The 22,607-nt window shown below is 42.2% G+C and overlaps 29 non-coding genes across 29 annotated transcripts; 12 read left to right on the top strand and 17 right to left on the bottom strand.

The window, feature by feature from the left end:
* Positions 1 to 31: 31 nt before the first annotated feature.
* trnan-guu (transfer RNA asparagine (anticodon GUU)) lies at positions 32 to 105 on the top strand. The gene has a single exon. It is a non-coding gene; the product is annotated as a tRNA-Asn (tRNA).
* An 89-nt stretch (positions 106 to 194) lies between these two features.
* Positions 195 to 267, bottom strand: trnak-cuu (transfer RNA lysine (anticodon CUU)). Its single transcript has one exon. It is a non-coding gene; the product is annotated as a tRNA-Lys (tRNA).
* A 1,151-nt stretch (positions 268 to 1,418) lies between these two features.
* trnan-guu (transfer RNA asparagine (anticodon GUU)) lies at positions 1,419 to 1,492 on the top strand. The gene has a single exon. It is a non-coding gene; the product is annotated as a tRNA-Asn (tRNA).
* Positions 1,493 to 1,581: 89 nt separating this feature from the next.
* trnak-cuu (transfer RNA lysine (anticodon CUU)) lies at positions 1,582 to 1,654 on the bottom strand. The gene has a single exon. It is a non-coding gene; the product is annotated as a tRNA-Lys (tRNA).
* Positions 1,655 to 2,805: 1,151 nt separating this feature from the next.
* On the top strand, positions 2,806 to 2,879 carry trnan-guu (transfer RNA asparagine (anticodon GUU)). The gene has a single exon. It is a non-coding gene; the product is annotated as a tRNA-Asn (tRNA).
* An 89-nt stretch (positions 2,880 to 2,968) lies between these two features.
* On the bottom strand, positions 2,969 to 3,041 carry trnak-cuu (transfer RNA lysine (anticodon CUU)). The gene has a single exon. It is a non-coding gene; the product is annotated as a tRNA-Lys (tRNA).
* A 1,151-nt stretch (positions 3,042 to 4,192) lies between these two features.
* On the top strand, positions 4,193 to 4,266 carry trnan-guu (transfer RNA asparagine (anticodon GUU)). The gene has a single exon. It is a non-coding gene; the product is annotated as a tRNA-Asn (tRNA).
* Positions 4,267 to 4,355: 89 nt separating this feature from the next.
* On the bottom strand, positions 4,356 to 4,428 carry trnak-cuu (transfer RNA lysine (anticodon CUU)). The gene has a single exon. It is a non-coding gene; the product is annotated as a tRNA-Lys (tRNA).
* A 1,151-nt stretch (positions 4,429 to 5,579) lies between these two features.
* Positions 5,580 to 5,653, top strand: trnan-guu (transfer RNA asparagine (anticodon GUU)). Its single transcript has one exon. It is a non-coding gene; the product is annotated as a tRNA-Asn (tRNA).
* An 89-nt stretch (positions 5,654 to 5,742) lies between these two features.
* Positions 5,743 to 5,815, bottom strand: trnak-cuu (transfer RNA lysine (anticodon CUU)). Its single transcript has one exon. It is a non-coding gene; the product is annotated as a tRNA-Lys (tRNA).
* A 1,151-nt stretch (positions 5,816 to 6,966) lies between these two features.
* On the top strand, positions 6,967 to 7,040 carry trnan-guu (transfer RNA asparagine (anticodon GUU)). Its single transcript has one exon. It is a non-coding gene; the product is annotated as a tRNA-Asn (tRNA).
* An 89-nt stretch (positions 7,041 to 7,129) lies between these two features.
* Positions 7,130 to 7,202, bottom strand: trnak-cuu (transfer RNA lysine (anticodon CUU)). Its single transcript has one exon. It is a non-coding gene; the product is annotated as a tRNA-Lys (tRNA).
* A 1,151-nt stretch (positions 7,203 to 8,353) lies between these two features.
* Positions 8,354 to 8,427, top strand: trnan-guu (transfer RNA asparagine (anticodon GUU)). Its single transcript has one exon. It is a non-coding gene; the product is annotated as a tRNA-Asn (tRNA).
* Positions 8,428 to 8,516: 89 nt separating this feature from the next.
* On the bottom strand, positions 8,517 to 8,589 carry trnak-cuu (transfer RNA lysine (anticodon CUU)). Its single transcript has one exon. It is a non-coding gene; the product is annotated as a tRNA-Lys (tRNA).
* Positions 8,590 to 9,903: 1,314 nt separating this feature from the next.
* On the bottom strand, positions 9,904 to 9,976 carry trnak-cuu (transfer RNA lysine (anticodon CUU)). Its single transcript has one exon. It is a non-coding gene; the product is annotated as a tRNA-Lys (tRNA).
* Positions 9,977 to 11,290: 1,314 nt separating this feature from the next.
* On the bottom strand, positions 11,291 to 11,363 carry trnak-cuu (transfer RNA lysine (anticodon CUU)). The gene has a single exon. It is a non-coding gene; the product is annotated as a tRNA-Lys (tRNA).
* Positions 11,364 to 12,514: 1,151 nt separating this feature from the next.
* On the top strand, positions 12,515 to 12,588 carry trnan-guu (transfer RNA asparagine (anticodon GUU)). The gene has a single exon. It is a non-coding gene; the product is annotated as a tRNA-Asn (tRNA).
* Positions 12,589 to 12,677: 89 nt separating this feature from the next.
* On the bottom strand, positions 12,678 to 12,750 carry trnak-cuu (transfer RNA lysine (anticodon CUU)). The gene has a single exon. It is a non-coding gene; the product is annotated as a tRNA-Lys (tRNA).
* A 1,314-nt stretch (positions 12,751 to 14,064) lies between these two features.
* Positions 14,065 to 14,137, bottom strand: trnak-cuu (transfer RNA lysine (anticodon CUU)). The gene has a single exon. It is a non-coding gene; the product is annotated as a tRNA-Lys (tRNA).
* Positions 14,138 to 15,288: 1,151 nt separating this feature from the next.
* trnan-guu (transfer RNA asparagine (anticodon GUU)) lies at positions 15,289 to 15,362 on the top strand. Its single transcript has one exon. It is a non-coding gene; the product is annotated as a tRNA-Asn (tRNA).
* Positions 15,363 to 15,451: 89 nt separating this feature from the next.
* On the bottom strand, positions 15,452 to 15,524 carry trnak-cuu (transfer RNA lysine (anticodon CUU)). Its single transcript has one exon. It is a non-coding gene; the product is annotated as a tRNA-Lys (tRNA).
* A 1,314-nt stretch (positions 15,525 to 16,838) lies between these two features.
* On the bottom strand, positions 16,839 to 16,911 carry trnak-cuu (transfer RNA lysine (anticodon CUU)). The gene has a single exon. It is a non-coding gene; the product is annotated as a tRNA-Lys (tRNA).
* A 1,314-nt stretch (positions 16,912 to 18,225) lies between these two features.
* On the bottom strand, positions 18,226 to 18,298 carry trnak-cuu (transfer RNA lysine (anticodon CUU)). The gene has a single exon. It is a non-coding gene; the product is annotated as a tRNA-Lys (tRNA).
* Positions 18,299 to 19,449: 1,151 nt separating this feature from the next.
* trnan-guu (transfer RNA asparagine (anticodon GUU)) lies at positions 19,450 to 19,523 on the top strand. Its single transcript has one exon. It is a non-coding gene; the product is annotated as a tRNA-Asn (tRNA).
* Positions 19,524 to 19,612: 89 nt separating this feature from the next.
* trnak-cuu (transfer RNA lysine (anticodon CUU)) lies at positions 19,613 to 19,685 on the bottom strand. Its single transcript has one exon. It is a non-coding gene; the product is annotated as a tRNA-Lys (tRNA).
* Positions 19,686 to 20,836: 1,151 nt separating this feature from the next.
* On the top strand, positions 20,837 to 20,910 carry trnan-guu (transfer RNA asparagine (anticodon GUU)). The gene has a single exon. It is a non-coding gene; the product is annotated as a tRNA-Asn (tRNA).
* Positions 20,911 to 20,999: 89 nt separating this feature from the next.
* trnak-cuu (transfer RNA lysine (anticodon CUU)) lies at positions 21,000 to 21,072 on the bottom strand. The gene has a single exon. It is a non-coding gene; the product is annotated as a tRNA-Lys (tRNA).
* A 1,151-nt stretch (positions 21,073 to 22,223) lies between these two features.
* Positions 22,224 to 22,297, top strand: trnan-guu (transfer RNA asparagine (anticodon GUU)). Its single transcript has one exon. It is a non-coding gene; the product is annotated as a tRNA-Asn (tRNA).
* Positions 22,298 to 22,386: 89 nt separating this feature from the next.
* trnak-cuu (transfer RNA lysine (anticodon CUU)) lies at positions 22,387 to 22,459 on the bottom strand. Its single transcript has one exon. It is a non-coding gene; the product is annotated as a tRNA-Lys (tRNA).
* Positions 22,460 to 22,607: the final 148 nt, after the last annotated feature.

Below are 22,607 nucleotides of genomic sequence, written 5' to 3'. Positions count from 1 at the left end.
AGGAAGAATTATGTAAGCACCGAAGCATCTGGTCTCTGTGGCGCAATCGGTTAGCGCGTTCGGCTGTTAACCGAAAGGATGGTGGTTCGAGCCCACCCAGGGACGATGTATGTTCCTTTCTCTTCTTTTTTAGACGTATTTTGCGCAAACAGATTAACTAAATTTCAACATTTCTCTCAAACAAATCAGCCTCTCGCCCAACGTGGGGCTCGAACCCACGACCCTGAGATTAAGAGTCTCATGCTCTACCGACTGAGCTAGCCGGGCGTTTCATGTAGGACCCCAAAAGCACTTGCTGTCGCCACATGTTGACATGTTGAGCAGGACCTGAGCTATGTTTGTGGAATTTGTGCAGAGACTAAAGACCTTCACCCTTAAACATTCACTAAACCTGGTGCATGATCTCACATCCCAGAGATTGAGAATCTGGCAAACTAACAATCGAACTGGTCAGGTAACAGCAGCATTTGAAGTGGGGTCAAAAATGTACCATTAAAGGCACTTGACATCCCCGCTCAGTTTCGTTGCATAGCCTCTTTATAGTTGTTGAAAAAACGTTTTGTAGCGGAAGAAAACATTAATTTACTGGAAGACAATCCAGTGATCGCTCTTAATATCAAAGTAAAACATGTACTCTGTCCTGATAAAATTTTGACCATGTGCATTTCACCTTGGGATTTAAAGTGTTTCCCTTTAGTCTGAGTACATCAGCTGAAGGCAGCTTAACTTCTTTTTTGGTTCTTGAAGTCTTTTTTTATTCTCATCCGAAAGGCATATTCTGTTCCAGAAAACATTGGGGATTCCAATGTATCAATGACCTAGTTGGGAAAATGATTGCTGAACTCTGTAATGATCCTGATCTCAGCAGTACCAAGTGCCACAAAGGTCCACAAATCAGTTTACTCATGTATTTTATTGCCTATGGTTTGGTTTGTAAATGTGTGTTGGTGATATGGATGCATTCATGACACCACATTTTCTGGACAAAATGCGTCTTGGAGCAGAGCTCCTGCAGTGCTTCCATCAAATCTGTTTTGAATAGGTTTTGGGTGCATTTTCACATATAATTTCAAAAGCGTCATATCTAAGAGGACATAACCCTGCAACTGAAGGCAAGGGAGCTACACTGTGTAAACTGGTGAAAATCATACACATTCCGATGACTGGTGGACAAAAGGATCAAAACTGTGACAGGAAAAGGGTCTACAAACTGACCTTTTGTTTGAAGACCTGCAGGTCGTGACAAGTGAGTAATTGAAGGAAGGGCAAATTTTAGACAAGCTAGCAGAAAAGTGTGAGTGACCTTGATGTTGCATCCTTTATGCATTGGCTCATTTCATCAAAAGCCAGCAAACAGGAGGAATGTGCTTGTTGGGTTTTTCTTTTGAGGAAGAATTATGTAAGCACCGAAGCATCTGGTCTCTGTGGCGCAATCGGTTAGCGCGTTCGGCTGTTAACCGAAAGGATGGTGGTTCGAGCCCACCCAGGGACGATGTATGTTCCTTTCTCTTCTTTTTTAGACGTATTTTGCGCAAACAGATTAACTAAATTTCAACATTTCTCTCAAACAAATCAGCCTCTCGCCCAACGTGGGGCTCGAACCCACGACCCTGAGATTAAGAGTCTCATGCTCTACCGACTGAGCTAGCCGGGCGTTTCATGTAGGACCCCAAAAGCACTTGCTGTCGCCACATGTTGACATGTTGAGCAGGACCTGAGCTATGTTTGTGGAATTTGTGCAGAGACTAAAGACCTTCACCCTTAAACATTCACTAAACCTGGTGCATGATCTCACATCCCAGAGATTGAGAATCTGGCAAACTAACAATCGAACTGGTCAGGTAACAGCAGCATTTGAAGTGGGGTCAAAAATGTACCATTAAAGGCACTTGACATCCCCGCTCAGTTTCGTTGCATAGCCTCTTTATAGTTGTTGAAAAAACGTTTTGTAGCGGAAGAAAACATTAATTTACTGGAAGACAATCCAGTGATCGCTCTTAATATCAAAGTAAAACATGTACTCTGTCCTGATAAAATTTTGACCATGTGCATTTCACCTTGGGATTTAAAGTGTTTCCCTTTAGTCTGAGTACATCAGCTGAAGGCAGCTTAACTTCTTTTTTGGTTCTTGAAGTCTTTTTTTATTCTCATCCGAAAGGCATATTCTGTTCCAGAAAACATTGGGGATTCCAATGTATCAATGACCTAGTTGGGAAAATGATTGCTGAACTCTGTAATGATCCTGATCTCAGCAGTACCAAGTGCCACAAAGGTCCACAAATCAGTTTACTCATGTATTTTATTGCCTATGGTTTGGTTTGTAAATGTGTGTTGGTGATATGGATGCATTCATGACACCACATTTTCTGGACAAAATGCGTCTTGGAGCAGAGCTCCTGCAGTGCTTCCATCAAATCTGTTTTGAATAGGTTTTGGGTGCATTTTCACATATAATTTCAAAAGCGTCATATCTAAGAGGACATAACCCTGCAACTGAAGGCAAGGGAGCTACACTGTGTAAACTGGTGAAAATCATACACATTCCGATGACTGGTGGACAAAAGGATCAAAACTGTGACAGGAAAAGGGTCTACAAACTGACCTTTTGTTTGAAGACCTGCAGGTCGTGACAAGTGAGTAATTGAAGGAAGGGCAAATTTTAGACAAGCTAGCAGAAAAGTGTGAGTGACCTTGATGTTGCATCCTTTATGCATTGGCTCATTTCATCAAAAGCCAGCAAACAGGAGGAATGTGCTTGTTGGGTTTTTCTTTTGAGGAAGAATTATGTAAGCACCGAAGCATCTGGTCTCTGTGGCGCAATCGGTTAGCGCGTTCGGCTGTTAACCGAAAGGATGGTGGTTCGAGCCCACCCAGGGACGATGTATGTTCCTTTCTCTTCTTTTTTAGACGTATTTTGCGCAAACAGATTAACTAAATTTCAACATTTCTCTCAAACAAATCAGCCTCTCGCCCAACGTGGGGCTCGAACCCACGACCCTGAGATTAAGAGTCTCATGCTCTACCGACTGAGCTAGCCGGGCGTTTCATGTAGGACCCCAAAAGCACTTGCTGTCGCCACATGTTGACATGTTGAGCAGGACCTGAGCTATGTTTGTGGAATTTGTGCAGAGACTAAAGACCTTCACCCTTAAACATTCACTAAACCTGGTGCATGATCTCACATCCCAGAGATTGAGAATCTGGCAAACTAACAATCGAACTGGTCAGGTAACAGCAGCATTTGAAGTGGGGTCAAAAATGTACCATTAAAGGCACTTGACATCCCCGCTCAGTTTCGTTGCATAGCCTCTTTATAGTTGTTGAAAAAACGTTTTGTAGCGGAAGAAAACATTAATTTACTGGAAGACAATCCAGTGATCGCTCTTAATATCAAAGTAAAACATGTACTCTGTCCTGATAAAATTTTGACCATGTGCATTTCACCTTGGGATTTAAAGTGTTTCCCTTTAGTCTGAGTACATCAGCTGAAGGCAGCTTAACTTCTTTTTTGGTTCTTGAAGTCTTTTTTTATTCTCATCCGAAAGGCATATTCTGTTCCAGAAAACATTGGGGATTCCAATGTATCAATGACCTAGTTGGGAAAATGATTGCTGAACTCTGTAATGATCCTGATCTCAGCAGTACCAAGTGCCACAAAGGTCCACAAATCAGTTTACTCATGTATTTTATTGCCTATGGTTTGGTTTGTAAATGTGTGTTGGTGATATGGATGCATTCATGACACCACATTTTCTGGACAAAATGCGTCTTGGAGCAGAGCTCCTGCAGTGCTTCCATCAAATCTGTTTTGAATAGGTTTTGGGTGCATTTTCACATATAATTTCAAAAGCGTCATATCTAAGAGGACATAACCCTGCAACTGAAGGCAAGGGAGCTACACTGTGTAAACTGGTGAAAATCATACACATTCCGATGACTGGTGGACAAAAGGATCAAAACTGTGACAGGAAAAGGGTCTACAAACTGACCTTTTGTTTGAAGACCTGCAGGTCGTGACAAGTGAGTAATTGAAGGAAGGGCAAATTTTAGACAAGCTAGCAGAAAAGTGTGAGTGACCTTGATGTTGCATCCTTTATGCATTGGCTCATTTCATCAAAAGCCAGCAAACAGGAGGAATGTGCTTGTTGGGTTTTTCTTTTGAGGAAGAACTATGTAAGCACCGAAGCATCTGGTCTCTGTGGCGCAATCGGTTAGCGCGTTCGGCTGTTAACCGAAAGGATGGTGGTTCGAGCCCACCCAGGGACGATGTATGTTCCTTTCTCTTCTTTTTTAGACGTATTTTGCGCAAACAGATTAACTAAATTTCAACATTTCTCTCAAACAAATCAGCCTCTCGCCCAACGTGGGGCTCGAACCCACGACCCTGAGATTAAGAGTCTCATGCTCTACCGACTGAGCTAGCCGGGCGTTTCATGTAGGACCCCAAAAGCACTTGCTGTCGCCACATGTTGACATGTTGAGCAGGACCTGAGCTATGTTTGTGGAATTTGTGCAGAGACTAAAGACCTTCACCCTTAAACATTCACTAAACCTGGTGCATGATCTCACATCCCAGAGATTGAGAATCTGGCAAACTAACAATCGAACTGGTCAGGTAACAGCAGCATTTGAAGTGGGGTCAAAAATGTACCATTAAAGGCACTTGACATCCCCGCTCAGTTTCGTTGCATAGCCTCTTTATAGTTGTTGAAAAAACATTTTGTAGCGGAAGAAAACATTAATTTACTGGAAGACAATCCAGTGATCGCTCTTAATATCAAAGTAAAACATGTACTCTGTCCTGATAAAATTTTGACCATGTGCATTTCACCTTGGGATTTAAAGTGTTTCCCTTTAGTCTGAGTACATCAGCTGAAGGCAGCTTAACTTCTTTTTTGGTTCTTGAAGTCTTTTTTTATTCTCATCCGAAAGGCATATTCTGTTCCAGAAAACATTGGGGATTCCAATGTATCAATGACCTAGTTGGGAAAATGATTGCTGAACTCTGTAATGATCCTGATCTCAGCAGTACCAAGTGCCACAAAGGTCCACAAATCAGTTTACTCATGTATTTTATTGCCTATGGTTTGGTTTGTAAATGTGTGTTGGTGATATGGATGCATTCATGACACCACATTTTCTGGACAAAATGCGTCTTGGAGCAGAGCTCCTGCAGTGCTTCCATCAAATCTGTTTTGAATAGGTTTTGGGTGCATTTTCACATATAATTTCAAAAGCGTCATATCTAAGAGGACATAACCCTGCAACTGAAGGCAAGGGAGCTACACTGTGTAAACTGGTGAAAATCATACACATTCCGATGACTGGTGGACAAAAGGATCAAAACTGTGACAGGAAAAGGGTCTACAAACTGACCTTTTGTTTGAAGACCTGCAGGTCGTGACAAGTGAGTAATTGAAGGAAGGGCAAATTTTAGACAAGCTAGCAGAAAAGTGTGAGTGACCTTGATGTTGCATCCTTTATGCATTGGCTCATTTCATCAAAAGCCAGCAAACAGGAGGAATGTGCTTGTTGGGTTTTTCTTTTGAGGAAGAATTATGTAAGCACCGAAGCATCTGGTCTCTGTGGCGCAATCGGTTAGCGCGTTCGGCTGTTAACCGAAAGGATGGTGGTTCGAGCCCACCCAGGGACGATGTATGTTCCTTTCTCTTCTTTTTTAGACGTATTTTGCGCAAACAGATTAACTAAATTTCAACATTTCTCTCAAACAAATCAGCCTCTCGCCCAACGTGGGGCTCGAACCCACGACCCTGAGATTAAGAGTCTCATGCTCTACCGACTGAGCTAGCCGGGCGTTTCATGTAGGACCCCAAAAGCACTTGCTGTCGCCACATGTTGACATGTTGAGCAGGACCTGAGCTATGTTTGTGGAATTTGTGCAGAGACTAAAGACCTTCACCCTTAAACATTCACTAAACCTGGTGCATGATCTCACATCCCAGAGATTGAGAATCTGGCAAACTAACAATCGAACTGGTCAGGTAACAGCAGCATTTGAAGTGGGGTCAAAAATGTACCATTAAAGGCACTTGACATCCCCGCTCAGTTTCGTTGCATAGCCTCTTTATAGTTGTTGAAAAAACATTTTGTAGCGGAAGAAAACATTAATTTACTGGAAGACAATCCAGTGATCGCTCTTAATATCAAAGTAAAACATGTACTCTGTCCTGATAAAATTTTGACCATGTGCATTTCACCTTGGGATTTAAAGTGTTTCCCTTTAGTCTGAGTACATCAGCTGAAGGCAGCTTAACTTCTTTTTTGGTTCTTGAAGTCTTTTTTTATTCTCATCCGAAAGGCATATTCTGTTCCAGAAAACATTGGGGATTCCAATGTATCAATGACCTAGTTGGGAAAATGATTGCTGAACTCTGTAATGATCCTGATCTCAGCAGTACCAAGTGCCACAAAGGTCCACAAATCAGTTTACTCATGTATTTTATTGCCTATGGTTTGGTTTGTAAATGTGTGTTGGTGATATGGATGCATTCATGACACCACATTTTCTGGACAAAATGCGTCTTGGAGCAGAGCTCCTGCAGTGCTTCCATCAAATCTGTTTTGAATAGGTTTTGGGTGCATTTTCACATATAATTTCAAAAGCGTCATATCTAAGAGGACATAACCCTGCAACTGAAGGCAAGGGAGCTACACTGTGTAAACTGGTGAAAATCATACACATTCCGATGACTGGTGGACAAAAGGATCAAAACTGTGACAGGAAAAGGGTCTACAAACTGACCTTTTGTTTGAAGACCTGCAGGTCGTGACAAGTGAGTAATTGAAGGAAGGGCAAATTTTAGACAAGCTAGCAGAAAAGTGTGAGTGACCTTGATGTTGCATCCTTTATGCATTGGCTCATTTCATCAAAAGCCAGCAAACAGGAGGAATGTGCTTGTTGGGTTTTTCTTTTGAGGAAGAATTATGTAAGCACCGAAGCATCTGGTCTCTGTGGCGCAATCGGTTAGCGCGTTCGGCTGTTAACCGAAAGGATGGTGGTTCGAGCCCACCCAGGGACGATGTATGTTCCTTTCTCTTCTTTTTTAGACGTATTTTGCGCAAACAGATTAACTAAATTTCAACATTTCTCTCAAACAAATCAGCCTCTCGCCCAACGTGGGGCTCGAACCCACGACCCTGAGATTAAGAGTCTCATGCTCTACCGACTGAGCTAGCCGGGCGTTTCATGTAGGACCCCAAAAGCACTTGCTGTCGCCACATGTTGACATGTTGAGCAGGACCTGAGCTATGTTTGTGGAATTTGTGCAGAGACTAAAGACCTTCACCCTTAAACATTCACTAAACCTGGTGCATGATCTCACATCCCAGAGATTGAGAATCTGGCAAACTAACAATCGAACTGGTCAGGTAACAGCAGCATTTGAAGTGGGGTCAAAAATGTACCATTAAAGGCACTTGACATCCCCGCTCAGTTTCGTTGCATAGCCTCTTTATAGTTGTTGAAAAAACGTTTTGTAGCGGAAGAAAACATTAATTTACTGGAAGACAATCCAGTGATCGCTCTTAATATCAAAGTAAAACATGTACTCTGTCCTGATAAAATTTTGACCATGTGCATTTCACCTTGGGATTTAAAGTGTTTCCCTTTAGTCTGAGTACATCAGCTGAAGGCAGCTTAACTTCTTTTTTGGTTCTTGAAGTCTTTTTTTATTCTCATCCGAAAGGCATATTCTGTTCCAGAAAACATTGGGGATTCCAATGTATCAATGACCTAGTTGGGAAAATGATTGCTGAACTCTGTAATGATCCTGATCTCAGCAGTACCAAGTGCCACAAAGGTCCACAAATCAGTTTACTCATGTATTTTATTGCCTATGGTTTGGTTTGTAAATGTGTGTTGGTGATATGGATGCATTCATGACACCACATTTTCTGGACAAAATGCGTCTTGGAGCAGAGCTCCTGCAGTGCTTCCATCAAATCTGTTTTGAATAGGTTTTGGGTGCATTTTCACATATAATTTCAAAAGCGTCATATCTAAGAGGACATAACCCTGCAACTGAAGGCAAGGGAGCTACACTGTGTAAACTGGTGAAAATCATATACATTCCGATGACTGGTGGACAAAAGGATCAAAACTGTGACAGGAAAAGGGTCTACAAACTGACCTTTTGTTTAAAGACCTGCAGGTCGTGACAAGTGAGTAATTGAAGGAAGGGCAAATTTTAGACAAGCTAGCAGAAAAGTGTGAGTGACCTTGATGTTGCATCCTTTATGCATTGGCTCATTTCATCAAAAGCCAGCAAACAGGAGGAATGTGCTTGTTGGGTTTTTCTTTTGAGGAAGAACTATGTAAGCACCGAAGCATCTGGTCTCTGTGGCGCAATCGGTTAGCGCGTTCGGCTGTTAACCGAAAGGATGGTGGTTCGAGCCCACCCAGGGACGATGTATGTTCCTTTCTCTTCTTTTTTAGACGTATTTTGCGCAAACAGATTAACTAAATTTCAACATTTCTCTCAAACAAATCAGCCTCTCGCCCAACGTGGGGCTCAAACCCACGACCCTGAGATTAAGAGTCTCATGCTCTACCGACTGAGCTAGCCGGGCGTTTTATGTAGGACCCCAAAAGCACTTGCTGTCGCCACATGTTGACATGTTGAGCAGGACCTGAGCTATGTTTGTGGAATTTGTGCAGAGACTAAAGACCTTCACCCTTAAACATTCACTAAACCTGGTGCATGATCTCACATCCCAGAGATTGAGAATCTGGCAAACTAACAATCGAACTGGTCAGGTAACAGCAGCATTTGAAGTGGGGTCAAAAATGTACCAATAAAGGCACTTGACATCCCCGCTCAGTTTCGTTGCATAGCCTCTTTATAGTTGTTGAAAAAACGTTTTGTAGCGGAAGAAAACATTAATTTACTGGAAGACAATCCAGTGATCGCTCTTAATATCAAAGTAAATCATGTACTCTGTCCTGATAAAATTTTGACCATGTGCATTTCACCTTGGGATTTAAAGTGTTTCCCGTTAGTCTGAGTACATCAGCTGAAGGCAGCTTAACTTCTTTTTTGGTTCTTGAAGTCTTTTTTTATTCTCATCCGAAAGGCATATTCTGTTCCAGAAAACATTGGGGATTCCAATGTATCAATGACCTAGTTGGGAAAATGATTGCTGAACTCTGTAATGATCCTGATCTCAGCAGTACCAAGTGCCACAAAGGTCCACAAATCAGTTTACTCATGTATTTTATTGCCTATGGTTTGGTTTGTAAATGTGTGTTGGTGATATGGATGCATTCATGACACCACATTTTCTGGACAAAATGCGTCTTGGAGCAGAGCTCCTGCAGTGCTTCCATCAAATCTGTTTTGAATAGGTTTTGGGTGCATTTTCACATATAATTTCAAAAGCGTCATATCTAAGAGGACAGAACCCTGCAACTGAAGGCAAGGGAGCTACACTGTGTAAACTGGTGAAAATCATACACATTCCGATGACTGGTGGACAAAAGGATCAAAACTTTGACAGGAAAAGGGTCTACAAACTGACCTTTTGTTTGAAGACCTGCAGGTCTTGACAAGTGAGTAATTGAAGGAAGGGCAAATTTTAGACAAGCTAGCAGAAAAGTGTGAGTGACCTTGATGTTGCATCCTTTATGCATTGGCTCATTTCATCAAAAGCCAGCAAACAGGAGGAATGTGCTTGTTGGGTTTTTCTTTTGAGGAAGAACTATGTAAGCACAGAAGCATCTGGTCTCTGTGGCGCAATCGGTTAGCGCGTTCGGCTGTTAACCGAAAGGATGGTGGTTCGAGCCCACCCAGGGAAGATGTATGTTCCATTCTCTTCTTTTTTAGACGTATTTTGCGCAAACAGATTAACTAAATTTCAACATTTCTCTCAAACAAATCAGCCTCTCGCCCAACGTGGGGCTCGAACCCACGACCCTGAGATTAAGAGTCTCATGCTCTACCGACTGAGCTAGCCGGGCGTTTTTTGTAGGACCCCAAAAGCACTTGCTGTCGCCACATGTTGACATGTTGAGCAGGACCTGAGCTATGTTTGTGGAATTTGTGCAGAGACTAAAGACCTTCACACTTAAACATTCACTAAACCTGGTGCATGATCTCACATCCCAGAGATTGAGAATCTGGCAAACTAACAATCGAACTGGTCAGGTAACAGCAGCATTTGAAGTGGGGTCAAAAATGTACCATTAAAGGCACTTGACATCCCCGCTCAGTTTCGTTGCATAGCCTCTTTATAGTTGTTGAAAAAACGTTTTGTAGCGGAAGAAAACATTAATTTACTGGAAGACAATCCAGTGATCGCTCTTAATATCAAAGTAAAACATGTACTCTGTCCTGATAAAATTTTGACCATGTGCATTTCACCTTGGGATTTAAAGTGTTTCCCGTTAGTCTGAGTACATCAGCTGAAGGCAGCTTAACTTCTTTTTTGGTTCTTGAAGTCTTTTTTTATTCTCATCCGAAAGGCATATTCTGTTCCAGAAAACATTGGGGATTCCAATGTATCAATGACCTAGTTGGGAAAATGATTGCTGAACTCTGTAATGATCCTGATCTCAGCAGTACCAAGTGCCACAAAGGTCCACAAATCAGTTTACTCATGTATTTTATTGCCTATGGTTTGGTTTGTAAATGTGTGTTGGTGATATGGATGCATTCATGACACCACATTTTCTGGACAAAATGCGTCTTGGAGCAGAGCTCCTGCAGTGCTTCCATCAAATCTGTTTTGAATAGGTTTTGGGTGCATTTTCACATATAATTTCAAAAGCGTCATATCTAAGAGGACATAACCCTGCAACTGAAGGCAAGGGAGCTACACTGTGTAAACTGGTGAAAATCATACACATTCCGATGACTGGTGGACAAAAGGATCAAAACTTTGACAGGAAAAGGGTCTACAAACTGACCTTTTGTTTGAAGACCTGCAGGTCTTGACAAGTGAGTAATTGAAGGAAGGGCAAATTTTAGACAAGCTAGCAGAAAAGTGTGAGTGACCTTGATGTTGCATCCTTTATGCATTGGCTCATTTCATCAAAAGCCAGCAAACAGGAGGAATGTGCTTGTTGGGTTTTTCTTTTGAGGAAGAACTGTGTAAGCACAGAAGCATCTGGTCTCTGCGGCGCAATCGGTTAGCGCGTTCGCCTGTTAACCGAAAGGACGGTGGTTCGAGCCCACCCAGGGACGATGTATGTTCCTTTCTCTTCTTTTTTAGACGTATTTTGCGCAAACAGATTAACTAAATTTCAACATTTCTCTCAAACAAATCAGCCTCTCGCCCAACGTGGGGCTCGAACCCACGACCCTGAGATTAAGAGTCTCATGCTCTACCGACTGAGCTAGCCGGGCGTTTTATGTAGGACCCCAAAAGCACTTGCTGTCGCCACATGTTGACATGTTGAGCAGGACCTGAGCTATGTTTGTGGAATTTGTGCAGAGACTAAAGACCTTCACCCTTAAACATTCACTAAACCTGGTGCATGATCTCACATCCCAGAGATTGAGAATCTGGCAAACTAACAATCGAACTGGTCAGGTAACAGCAGCATTTGAAGTGGGGTCAAAAATGTACCATTAAAGGCACTTGACATCCCCGCTCAGTTTCGTTGCATAGCCTCTTTATAGTTGTTGAAAAAACATTTTGTAGCGGAAGAAAACATTAATTTACTGGAAGACAATCCAGTGATCGCTCTTAATATCAAAGTAAAACATGTACTCTGTCCTGATAAAATTTTGACCATGTGCATTTCACCTTGGGATTTAAAGTGTTTCCCTTTAGTCTGAGTACATCAGCTGAAGGCAGCTTAACTTCTTTTTTGGTTCTTGAAGTCTTTTTTTATTCTCATCCGAAAGGCATATTCTGTTCCAGAAAACATTGGGGATTCCAATGTATCAATGACCTAGTTGGGAAAATGATTGCTGAACTCTGTAATGATCCTGATCTCAGCAGTACCAAGTGCCACAAAGGTCCACAAATCAGTTTACTCATGTATTTTATTGCCTATGGTTTGGTTTGTAAATGTGTGTTGGTGATATGGATGCATTCATGACACCACATTTTCTGGACAAAATGCGTCTTGGAGCAGAGCTCCTGCAGTGCTTCCATCAAATCTGTTTTGAATAGGTTTTGGGTGCATTTTCACATATAATTTCAAAAGCGTCATATCTAAGAGGACATAACCCTGCAACTGAAGGCAAGGGAGCTACACTGTGTAAACTGGTGAAAATCATACACATTCCGATGACTGGTGGACAAAAGGATCAAAACTGTGACAGGAAAAGGGTCTACAAACTGACCTTTTGTTTGAAGACCTGCAGGTCGTGACAAGTGAGTAATTGAAGGAAGGGCAAATTTTAGACAAGCTAGCAGAAAAGTGTGAGTGACCTTGATGTTGCATCCTTTATGCATTGGCTCATTTCATCAAAAGCCAGCAAACAGGAGGAATGTGCTTGTTGGGTTTTTCTTTTGAGGAAGAATTATGTAAGCACCGAAGCATCTGGTCTCTGTGGCGCAATCGGTTAGCGCGTTCGGCTGTTAACCGAAAGGATGGTGGTTCGAGCCCACCCAGGGACGATGTATGTTCCTTTCTCTTCTTTTTTAGACGTATTTTGCGCAAACAGATTAACTAAATTTCAACATTTCTCTCAAACAAATCAGCCTCTCGCCCAACGTGGGGCTCGAACCCACGACCCTGAGATTAAGAGTCTCATGCTCTACCGACTGAGCTAGCCGGGCGTTTCATGTAGGACCCCAAAAGCACTTGCTGTCGCCACATGTTGACATGTTGAGCAGGACCTGAGCTATGTTTGTGGAATTTGTGCAGAGACTAAAGACCTTCACCCTTAAACATTCACTAAACCTGGTGCATGATCTCACATCCCAGAGATTGAGAATCTGGCAAACTAACAATCGAACTGGTCAGGTAACAGCAGCATTTGAAGTGGGGTCAAAAATGTACCATTAAAGGCACTTGACATCCCCGCTCAGTTTCGTTGCATAGCCTCTTTATAGTTGTTGAAAAAACGTTTTGTAGCGGAAGAAAACATTAATTTACTGGAAGACAATCCAGTGATCGCTCTTAATATCAAAGTAAAACATGTACTCTGTCCTGATAAAATTTTGACCATGTGCATTTCACCTTGGGATTTAAAGTGTTTCCCTTTAGTCTGAGTACATCAGCTGAAGGCAGCTTAACTTCTTTTTTGGTTCTTGAAGTCTTTTTTTATTCTCATCCGAAAGGCATATTCTGTTCCAGAAAACATTGGGGATTCCAATGTATCAATGACCTAGTTGGGAAAATGATTGCTGAACTCTGTAATGATCCTGATCTCAGCAGTACCAAGTGCCACAAAGGTCCACAAATCAGTTTACTCATGTATTTTATTGCCTATGGTTTGGTTTGTAAATGTGTGTTGGTGATATGGATGCATTCATGACACCACATTTTCTGGACAAAATGCGTCTTGGAGCAGAGCTCCTGCAGTGCTTCCATCAAATCTGTTTTGAATAGGTTTTGGGTGCATTTTCACATATAATTTCAAAAGCGTCATATCTAAGAGGACATAACCCTGCAACTGAAGGCAAGGGAGCTACACTGTGTAAACTGGTGAAAATCATACACATTCCGATGACTGGTGGACAAAAGGATCAAAACTGTGACAGGAAAAGGGTCTACAAACTGACCTTTTGTTTAAAGACCTGCAGGTCGTGACAAGTGAGTAATTGAAGGAAGGGCAAATTTTAGACAAGCTAGCAGAAAAGTGTGAGTGACCTTGATGTTGCATCCTTTATGCATTGGCTCATTTCATCAAAAGCCAGCAAACAGGAGGAATGTGCTTGTTGGGTTTTTCTTTTGAGGAAGAACTATGTAAGCACCGAAGCATCTGGTCTCTGTGGCGCAATCGGGTAGCGCGTTCGGCTGTTAACCGAAAGGATGGTGGCTCGAGCCCACCCAGGGACGATGTATGTTCCTTTCTCTTCTTTTTTAGACGTATTTTGCGCAAACAGATTAACTAAATTTCAACATTTCTCTCAAACAAATCAGCCTCTCGCCCAACGTGGGGCTCGAACCCACGACCCTGAGATTAAGAGTCTCATGCTCTACCGACTGAGCTAGCCGGGCGTTTTATGTAGGACCCCAAAAGCACTTGCTGTCGCCACATGTTGACATGTTGAGCAGGACCTGAGCTATGTTTGTGGAATTTGTGCAGAGACTAAAGACCTTCACCCTTAAACATTCACTAAACCTGGTGCATGATCTCACATCCCAGAGATTGAGAATCTGGCAAACTAACAATCGAACTGGTCAGGTAACAGCAGCATTTGAAGTGGGGTCAAAAATGTACCATTAAAGGCACTTGACATCCCCGCTCAGTTTCGTTGCATAGCCTCTTTATAGTTGTTGAAAAAACGTTTTGTAGCGGAAGAAAACATTAATTTACTGGAAGACAATCCAGTGATCGCTCTTAATATCAAAGTAAAACATGTACTCTGTCCTGATAAAATTTTGACCATGTGCATTTCACCTTGGGATTTAAAGTGTTTCCCTTTAGTCTGAGTACATCAGCTGAAGGCAGCTTAACTTCTTTTTTGGTTCTTGAAGTCTTTTTTTATTCTCATCCGAAAGGCATATTCTGTTCCAGAAAACATTGGGGATTCCAATGTATCAATGACCTAGTTGGGAAAATGATTGCTGAACTCTGTAATGATCCTGATCTCAGCAGTACCAAGTGCCACAAAGGTCCACAAATCAGTTTACTCATGTATTTTATTGCCTATGGTTTGGTTTGTAAATGTGTGTTGGTGATATGGATGCATTCATGACACCACATTTTCTGGACAAAATGCGTCTTGGAGCAGAGCTCCTGCAGTGCTTCCATCAAATCTGTTTTGAATAGGTTTTGGGTGCATTTTCACATATAATTTCAAAAGCGTCATATCTAAGAGGACATAACCCTGCAACTGAAGGCAAGGGAGCTACACTGTGTAAACTGGTGAAAATCATATACATTCCGATGACTGGTGGACAAAAGGATCAAAACTGTGACAGGAAAAGGGTCTACAAACTGACCTTTTGTTTAAAGACCTGCAGGTCGTGACAAGTGAGTAATTGAAGGAAGGGCAAATTTTAGACAAGCTAGCAGAAAAGTGTGAGTGACCTTGATGTTGCATCCTTTATGCATTGGCTCATTTCATCAAAAGCCAGCAAACAGGAGGAATGTGCTTGTTGGGTTTTTCTTTTGAGGAAGAACTATGTAAGCACCGAAGCATCTGGTCTCTGTGGCGCAATCGGTTAGCGCGTTCGGCTGTTAACCGAAAGGATGGTGGTTCGAGCCCACCCAGGGACGATGTATGTTCCTTTCTCTTCTTTTTTAGACGTATTTTGCGCAAACAGATTAACTAAATTTCAACATTTCTCTCAAACAAATCAGCCTCTCGCCCAACGTGGGGCTCAAACCCACGACCCTGAGATTAAGAGTCTCATGCTCTACCGACTGAGCTAGCCGGGCGTTTTATGTAGGACCCCAAAAGCACTTGCTGTCGCCACATGTTGACATGTTGAGCAGGACCTGAGCTATGTTTGTGGAATTTGTGCAGAGACTAAAGACCTTCACCCTTAAACATTCACTAAACCTGGTGCATGATCTCACATCCCAGAGATTGAGAATCTGGCAAACTAACAATCGAACTGGTCAGGTAACAGCAGCATTTGAAGTGGGGTCAAAAATGTACCATTAAAGGCACTTGACATCCCCGCTCAGTTTCGTTGCATAGCCTCTTTATAGTTGTTGAAAAAACGTTTTGTAGCGGAAGAAAACATTAATTTACTGGAAGACAATCCAGTGATCGCTCTTAATATCAAAGTAAAACATGTACTCTGTCCTGATAAAATTTTGACCATGTGCATTTCACCTTGGGATTTAAAGTGTTTCCCGTTAGTCTGAGTACATCAGCTGAAGGCAGCTTAACTTCTTTTTTGGTTCTTGAAGTCTTTTTTTATTCTCATCCGAAAGGCATATTCTGTTCCAGAAAACATTGGGGATTCCAATGTATCAATGACCTAGTTGGGAAAATGATTGCTGAACTCTGTAATGATCCTGATCTCAGCAGTACCAAGTGCCACAAAGGTCCACAAATCAGTTTACTCATGTATTTTATTGCCTATGGTTTGGTTTGTAAATGTGTGTTGGTGATATGGATGCATTCATGACACCACATTTTCTGGACAAAATGCGTCTTGGAGCAGAGCTCCTGCAGTGCTTCCATCAAATCTGTTTTGAATAGGTTTTGGGTGCATTTTCACATATAATTTCAAAAGCGTCATATCTAAGAGGACAGAACCCTGCAACTGAAGGCAAGGGAGCTACACTGTGTAAACTGGTGAAAATCATACACATTCCGATGACTGGTGGACAAAAGGATCAAAACTTTGACAGGAAAAGGGTCTACAAACTGACCTTTTGTTTGAAGACCTGCAGGTCTTGACAAGTGAGTAATTGAAGGAAGGGCAAATTTTAGACAAGCTAGCAGAAAAGTGTGAGTGACCTTGATGTTGCATCCTTTATGCATTGGCTCATTTCATCAAAAGCCAGCAAACAGGAGGAATGTGCTTGTTGGGTTTTTCTTTTGAGGAAGAACTATGTAAGCACAGAAGCATCTGGTCTCTGTGGCGCAATCGGTTAGCGCGTTCGGCTGTTAACCGAAAGGATGGTGGTTCGAGCCCACCCAGGGAAGATGTATGTTCCATTCTCTTCTTTTTTAGACGTATTTTGCGCAAACAGATTAACTAAATTTCAACATTTCTCTCAAACAAATCAGCCTCTCGCCCAACGTGGGGCTCGAACCCACGACCCTGAGATTAAGAGTCTCATGCTCTACCGACTGAGCTAGCCGGGCGTTTTTTGTAGGACCCCAAAAGCACTTGCTGTCGCCACATGTTGACATGTTGAGCAGGACCTGAGCTATGTTTGTGGAATTTGTGCAGAGACTAAAGACCTTCACACTTAAACATTCACTAAACCTGGTGCATGATCTCACATCCCAGAGATTGAGAATCTGGCAAACTAACAATCGAACTGGTCAGGTAACAGCAGCATTTGAAGTGGGGTCAAAAATGTACCATTAAAGGCACTTGACATCCCCGCTCAGTTTCGTTGCATAGCCTCTTTATAGTTGTTGAAAAAACGTTTTGTAGCGGAAGAAAACATTAATTTACTGGAAGACAATCCAGTGATCGCTCTTAATATCAAAGTAAAACATGTACTCTGTCCTGATAAAATTTTGACCATGTGCATTTCACCTTGGGATTTAAAGTGTTTCCCGTTAGTCTGAGTACATCAGCTGAAGGCAGCTTAACTTCTTTTTTGGTTCTTGAAGTCTTTTTTTATTCTCATCCGAAAGGCATATTCTGTTCCAGAAAACATTGGGGATTCCAATGTATCAATGACCTAGTTGGGAAAATGATTGCTGAACTCTGTAATGATCCTGATCTCAGCAGTACCAAGTGCCACAAAGGTCCACAAATCAGTTTACTCATGTATTTTATTGCCTATGGTTTGGTTTGTAAATGTGTGTTGGTGATATGGATGCATTCATGACACCACATTTTCTGGACAAAATGCGTCTTGGAGCAGAGCTCCTGCAGTGCTTCCATCAAATCTGTTTTGAATAGGTTTTGGGTGCATTTTCACATATAATTTCAAAAGCGTCATATCTAAGAGGACATAACCCTGCAACTGAAGGCAAGGGAGCTACACTGTGTAAACTGGTGAAAATCATACACATTCCGATGACTGGTGGACAAAAGGATCAAAACTTTGACAGGAAAAGGGTCTACAAACTGACCTTTTGTTTGAAGACCTGCAGGTCTTGACAAGTGAGTAATTGAAGGAAGGGCAAATTTTAGACAAGCTAGCAGAAAAGTGTGAGTGACCTTGATGTTGCATCCTTTATGCATTGGCTCATTTCATCAAAAGCCAGCAAACAGGAGGAATGTGCTTGTTGGGTTTTTCTTTTGAGGAAGAACTGTGTAAGCACAGAAGCATCTGGTCTCTGCGGCGCAATCGGTTAGCGCGTTCGCCTGTTAACCGAAAGGACGGTGGTTCGAGCCCACCCAGGGACGATGTATGTTCCTTTCTCTTCTTTTTTAGACGTATTTTGCGCAAACAGATTAACTAAATTTCAACATTTCTCTCAAACAAATCAGCCTCTCGCCCAACGTGGGGCTCGAACCCACGACCCTGAGATTAAGAGTCTCATGCTCTACCGACTGAGCTAGCCGGGCGTTTTATGTAGGACCCCAAAAGCACTTGCTGTCGCCACATGTTGACATGTTGAGCAGGACCTGAGCTATGTTTGTGGAATTTGTGCAGAGACTAAAGACCTTCACCCTTAAACATTCACTAAACCTGGTGCATGATCTCACATCCCAGAGATTGAGAATCTGGCAAACTAACAATCGAACTGGTCAGGTAACAGCAGCATTTGAAGTGGGGTCAAAAATGTACCATTAAAGGCACTTGACATCCCCGCTCAGTTTCGTTGCATAGCCTCTTTATAGTTGTTGAAAAAACGTTTTGTAGCGGAAGAAAACATTAATTTACTGGAAGACAATCCAGTGATCGCTCTTAATATCAAAGTAAAACATGTACTCTGTCCTGATAAAATTTTGACCATGTGCATTTCACCTTGGGATTTAAAGTGTTTCCCGTTAGTCTGAGTACATCAGCTGAAGGCAGCTTAACTTCTTTTTTGGTTCTTGAAGTCTTTTTTTATTCTCATCCGAAAGGCATATTCTGTTCCAGAAAACATTGGGGATTCCAATGTATCAATGACCTAGTTGGGAAAATGATTGCTGAACTCTGTAATGATCCTGATCTCAGCAGTACCAAGTGCCACAAAGGTCCACAAATCAGTTTACTCATGTATTTTATTGCCTATGGTTTGGTTTGTAAATGTGTGTTGGTGATATGGATGCATTCATGACACCACATTTTCTGGACAAAATGCGTCTTGGAGCAGAGCTCCTGCAGTGCTTCCATCAAATCTGTTTTGAATAGGTTTTGGGTGCATTTTCACATATAATTTCAAAAGCGTCATATCTAAGAGGACATAACCCTGCAACTGAAGGCAAGGGAGCTACACTGTGTAAACTGGTGAAAATCATACACATTCCGATGACTGGTGGACAAAAGGATCAAAACTTTGACAGGAAAAGGGTCTACAAACTGACCTTTTGTTTGAAGACCTGCAGGTCTTGACAAGTGAGTAATTGAAGGAAGGGCAAATTTTAGACAAGCTAGCAGAAAAGTGTGAGTGACCTTGATGTTGCATCCTTTATGCATTGGCTCATTTCATCAAAAGCCAGCAAACAGGAGGAATGTGCTTGTTGGGGTTTTCTTTTGAGGAAGAACTATGTAAGCACAGAAGCATCTGGTCTCTGTGGCGCAATCGGTTAGCGCGTTCGGCTGTTAACCGAAAGGATGGTGGTTCGAGCCCACCCAGGGACGATGTATGTTCCTTTCTCTTCTTTTTTAGACGTATTTTGCGCAAACAGATTAACTAAATTTCAACATTTCTCTCAAACAAATCAGCCTCTCGCCCAACGTGGGGCTCGAACCCACGACCCTGAGATTAAGAGTCTCATGCTCTACCGACTGAGCTAGCCGGGCGTTTCATGTAGGACCCCAAAAGCACTTGCTGTCGCCACATGTTGACATGTTGAGCAGGACCTGAGCTATGTTTGTGGAATTTGTGCAGAGACTAAAGACCTTCACCCTTAAACATTCACTAAACCTGGTGCATGATCTCACATCCCAGAGATTGAGAATCTGGCAAACTAACAATCGAACTGGTCAGGTAACAGCAGCATTTGAAGTGGGGTCAAAAATGTACCATTAAAGGCACTTGACATCCCCGCTCAGTTTCGTTGCATAGCCTCTTTATAGTTGTTGAAAAAACGTTTTGTAGCGGAAGAAAACATTAATTTACTGGAAGACAATCCAGTGATCGCTCTTAATATCAAAGTAAAACATGTACTCTGTCCTGATAAAATTTTGACCATGTGCATTTCACCTTGGGATTTAAAGTGTTTCCCTTTAGTCTGAGTACATCAGCTGAAGGCAGCTTAACTTCTTTTTTGGTTCTTGAAGTCTTTTTTTATTCTCATCCGAAAGGCATATTCTGTTCCAGAAAACATTGGGGATTCCAATGTATCAATGACCTAGTTGGGAAAATGATTGCTGAACTCTGTAATGATCCTGATCTCAGCAGTACCAAGTGCCACAAAGGTCCACAAATCAGTTTACTCATGTATTTTATTGCCTATGGTTTGGTTTGTAAATGTGTGTTGGTGATATGGATGCATTCATGACACCACATTTTCTGGACAAAATGCGTCTTGGAGCAGAGCTCCTGCAGTGCTTCCATCAAATCTGTTTTGAATAGGTTTTGGGTGCATTTTCACATATAATTTCAAAAGCGTCATATCTAAGAGGACATAACCCTGCAACTGAAGGCAAGGGAGCTACACTGTGTAAACTGGTGAAAATCATACACATTCCGATGACTGGTGGACAAAAGGATCAAAACTGTGACAGGAAAAGGGTCTACAAACTGACCTTTTGTTTGAAGACCTGCAGGTCGTGACAAGTGAGTAATTGAAGGAAGGGCAAATTTTAGACAAGCTAGCAGAAAAGTGTGAGTGACCTTGATGTTGCATCCTTTATGCATTGGCTCATTTCATCAAAAGCCAGCAAACAGGAGGAATGTGCTTGTTGGGTTTTTCTTTTGAGGAAGAACTATGTAAGCACCGAAGCATCTGGTCTCTGTGGCGCAATCGGTTAGCGCGTTCGGCTGTTAACCGAAAGGATGGTGGTTCGAGCCCACCCAGGGACGATGTATGTTCCTTTCTCTTCTTTTTTAGACGTATTTTGCGCAAACAGATTAACTAAATTTCAACATTTCTCTCAAACAAATCAGCCTCTCGCCCAACGTGGGGCTCGAACCCACGACCCTGAGATTAAGAGTCTCATGCTCTACCGACTGAGCTAGCCGGGCGTTTCATGTAGGACCCCAAAAGCACTTGCTGTCGCCACATGTTGACATGTTGAGCAGGACCTGAGCTATGTTTGTGGAATTTGTGCAGAGACTAAAGACCTTCACCCTTAAACATTCACTAAACCTGGTGCATGATCTCACATCCCAGAGATTGAGAATCTGGCAAACTAACAATCGAACTGGTCAGGTAACAGCAGCATTTGAAGTGGGGTCAAAAATGTACCATTAAAGGCACTTGACATCCCCGCTCAGTTTCGTTGCATAGCCTCTTTATAGTTGTTGAAAAAACATTTTGTAGCGGAAGAAAACATTAATTTACTGGAAGACAATCCAGTGATCGCTCTTAATATCAAAGTAAAACATGTACTCTGTCCTGATAAAATTTTGACCATGTGCATTTCACCTTGGGATTTAAAGTGTTTCCCTTTAGTCTGAGTACATCAGCTGAAGGCAGCTTAACTTCTTTTTTGGTTCTTGAAGTCTTTTTTTATTCTCATCCGAAAGGCATATTCTGTTCCAGAAAACATTGGGGATTCCAATGTATCAATGACCTAGTTGGGAAAATGATTGCTGAACTCTGTAATGATCCTGATCTCAGCAGTACCAAGTGCCACAAAGGTCCACAAATCAGTTTACTCATGTATTTTATTGCCTATGGTTTGGTTTGTAAATGTGTGTTGGTGATATGGATGCATTCATGACACCACATTTTCTGGACAAAATGCGTCTTGGAGCAGAGCTCCTGCAGTGCTTCCATCAAATCTGTTTTGAATAGGTTTTGGGTGCATTTTCACATATAATTTCAAAAGCGTCATATCTAAGAGGACATAACCCTGCAACTGAAGGCAAGGGAGCTACACTGTGTAAACTGGTGAAAATCATACACATTCCGATGACTGGTGGACAAAAGGATCAAAACTGTGACAGGAAAAGGGTCTACAAACTGACCTTTTGTTTGAAGACCTGCAGGTCGTGACAAGTGAGTAATTGAAGGAAGGGCAAATTTTAGACAAGCTAGCAGAAAAGTGTGAGTGACCTTGATGTTGCATCCTTTATGCATTGGCTCATTTCATCAAAAGCCAGCAAACAGGAGGAATGTGCTTGTTGGGTTTTTCTTTTGAGGAAGAATTATGTAAGCACCGAAGCATCTGGTCTCTGTGGCGCAATCGGTTAGCGCGTTCGGCTGTTAACCGAAAGGATGGTGGTTCGAGCCCACCCAGGGACGATGTATGTTCCTTTCTCTTCTTTTTTAGACGTATTTTGCGCAAACAGATTAACTAAATTTCAACATTTCTCTCAAACAAATCAGCCTCTCGCCCAACGTGGGGCTCGAACCCACGACCCTGAGATTAAGAGTCTCATGCTGTACCGACTGAGCTAGCCGGGCGTTTTATGTAGGACCCCAAAAGCACTTGCTGTCGCCACATGTTGACATGTTGAGCAGGACCTGAGCTATGTTTGTGGAATTTGTGCAGAGACTAAAGACCTTCACCCTTAAACATTCACTAAACCTGGTGCATGATCTCACATCCCAG

The sequence above is a fragment of the Brachyhypopomus gauderio genome, unplaced genomic scaffold (assembly GCF_052324685.1).
Source record: "Brachyhypopomus gauderio isolate BG-103 unplaced genomic scaffold, BGAUD_0.2 sc159, whole genome shotgun sequence".
NCBI classification, from domain to species: Eukaryota; Metazoa; Chordata; class Actinopteri; order Gymnotiformes; family Hypopomidae; genus Brachyhypopomus; species Brachyhypopomus gauderio.
This window is presented reverse-complemented; position numbering and strand designations above follow the sequence as displayed.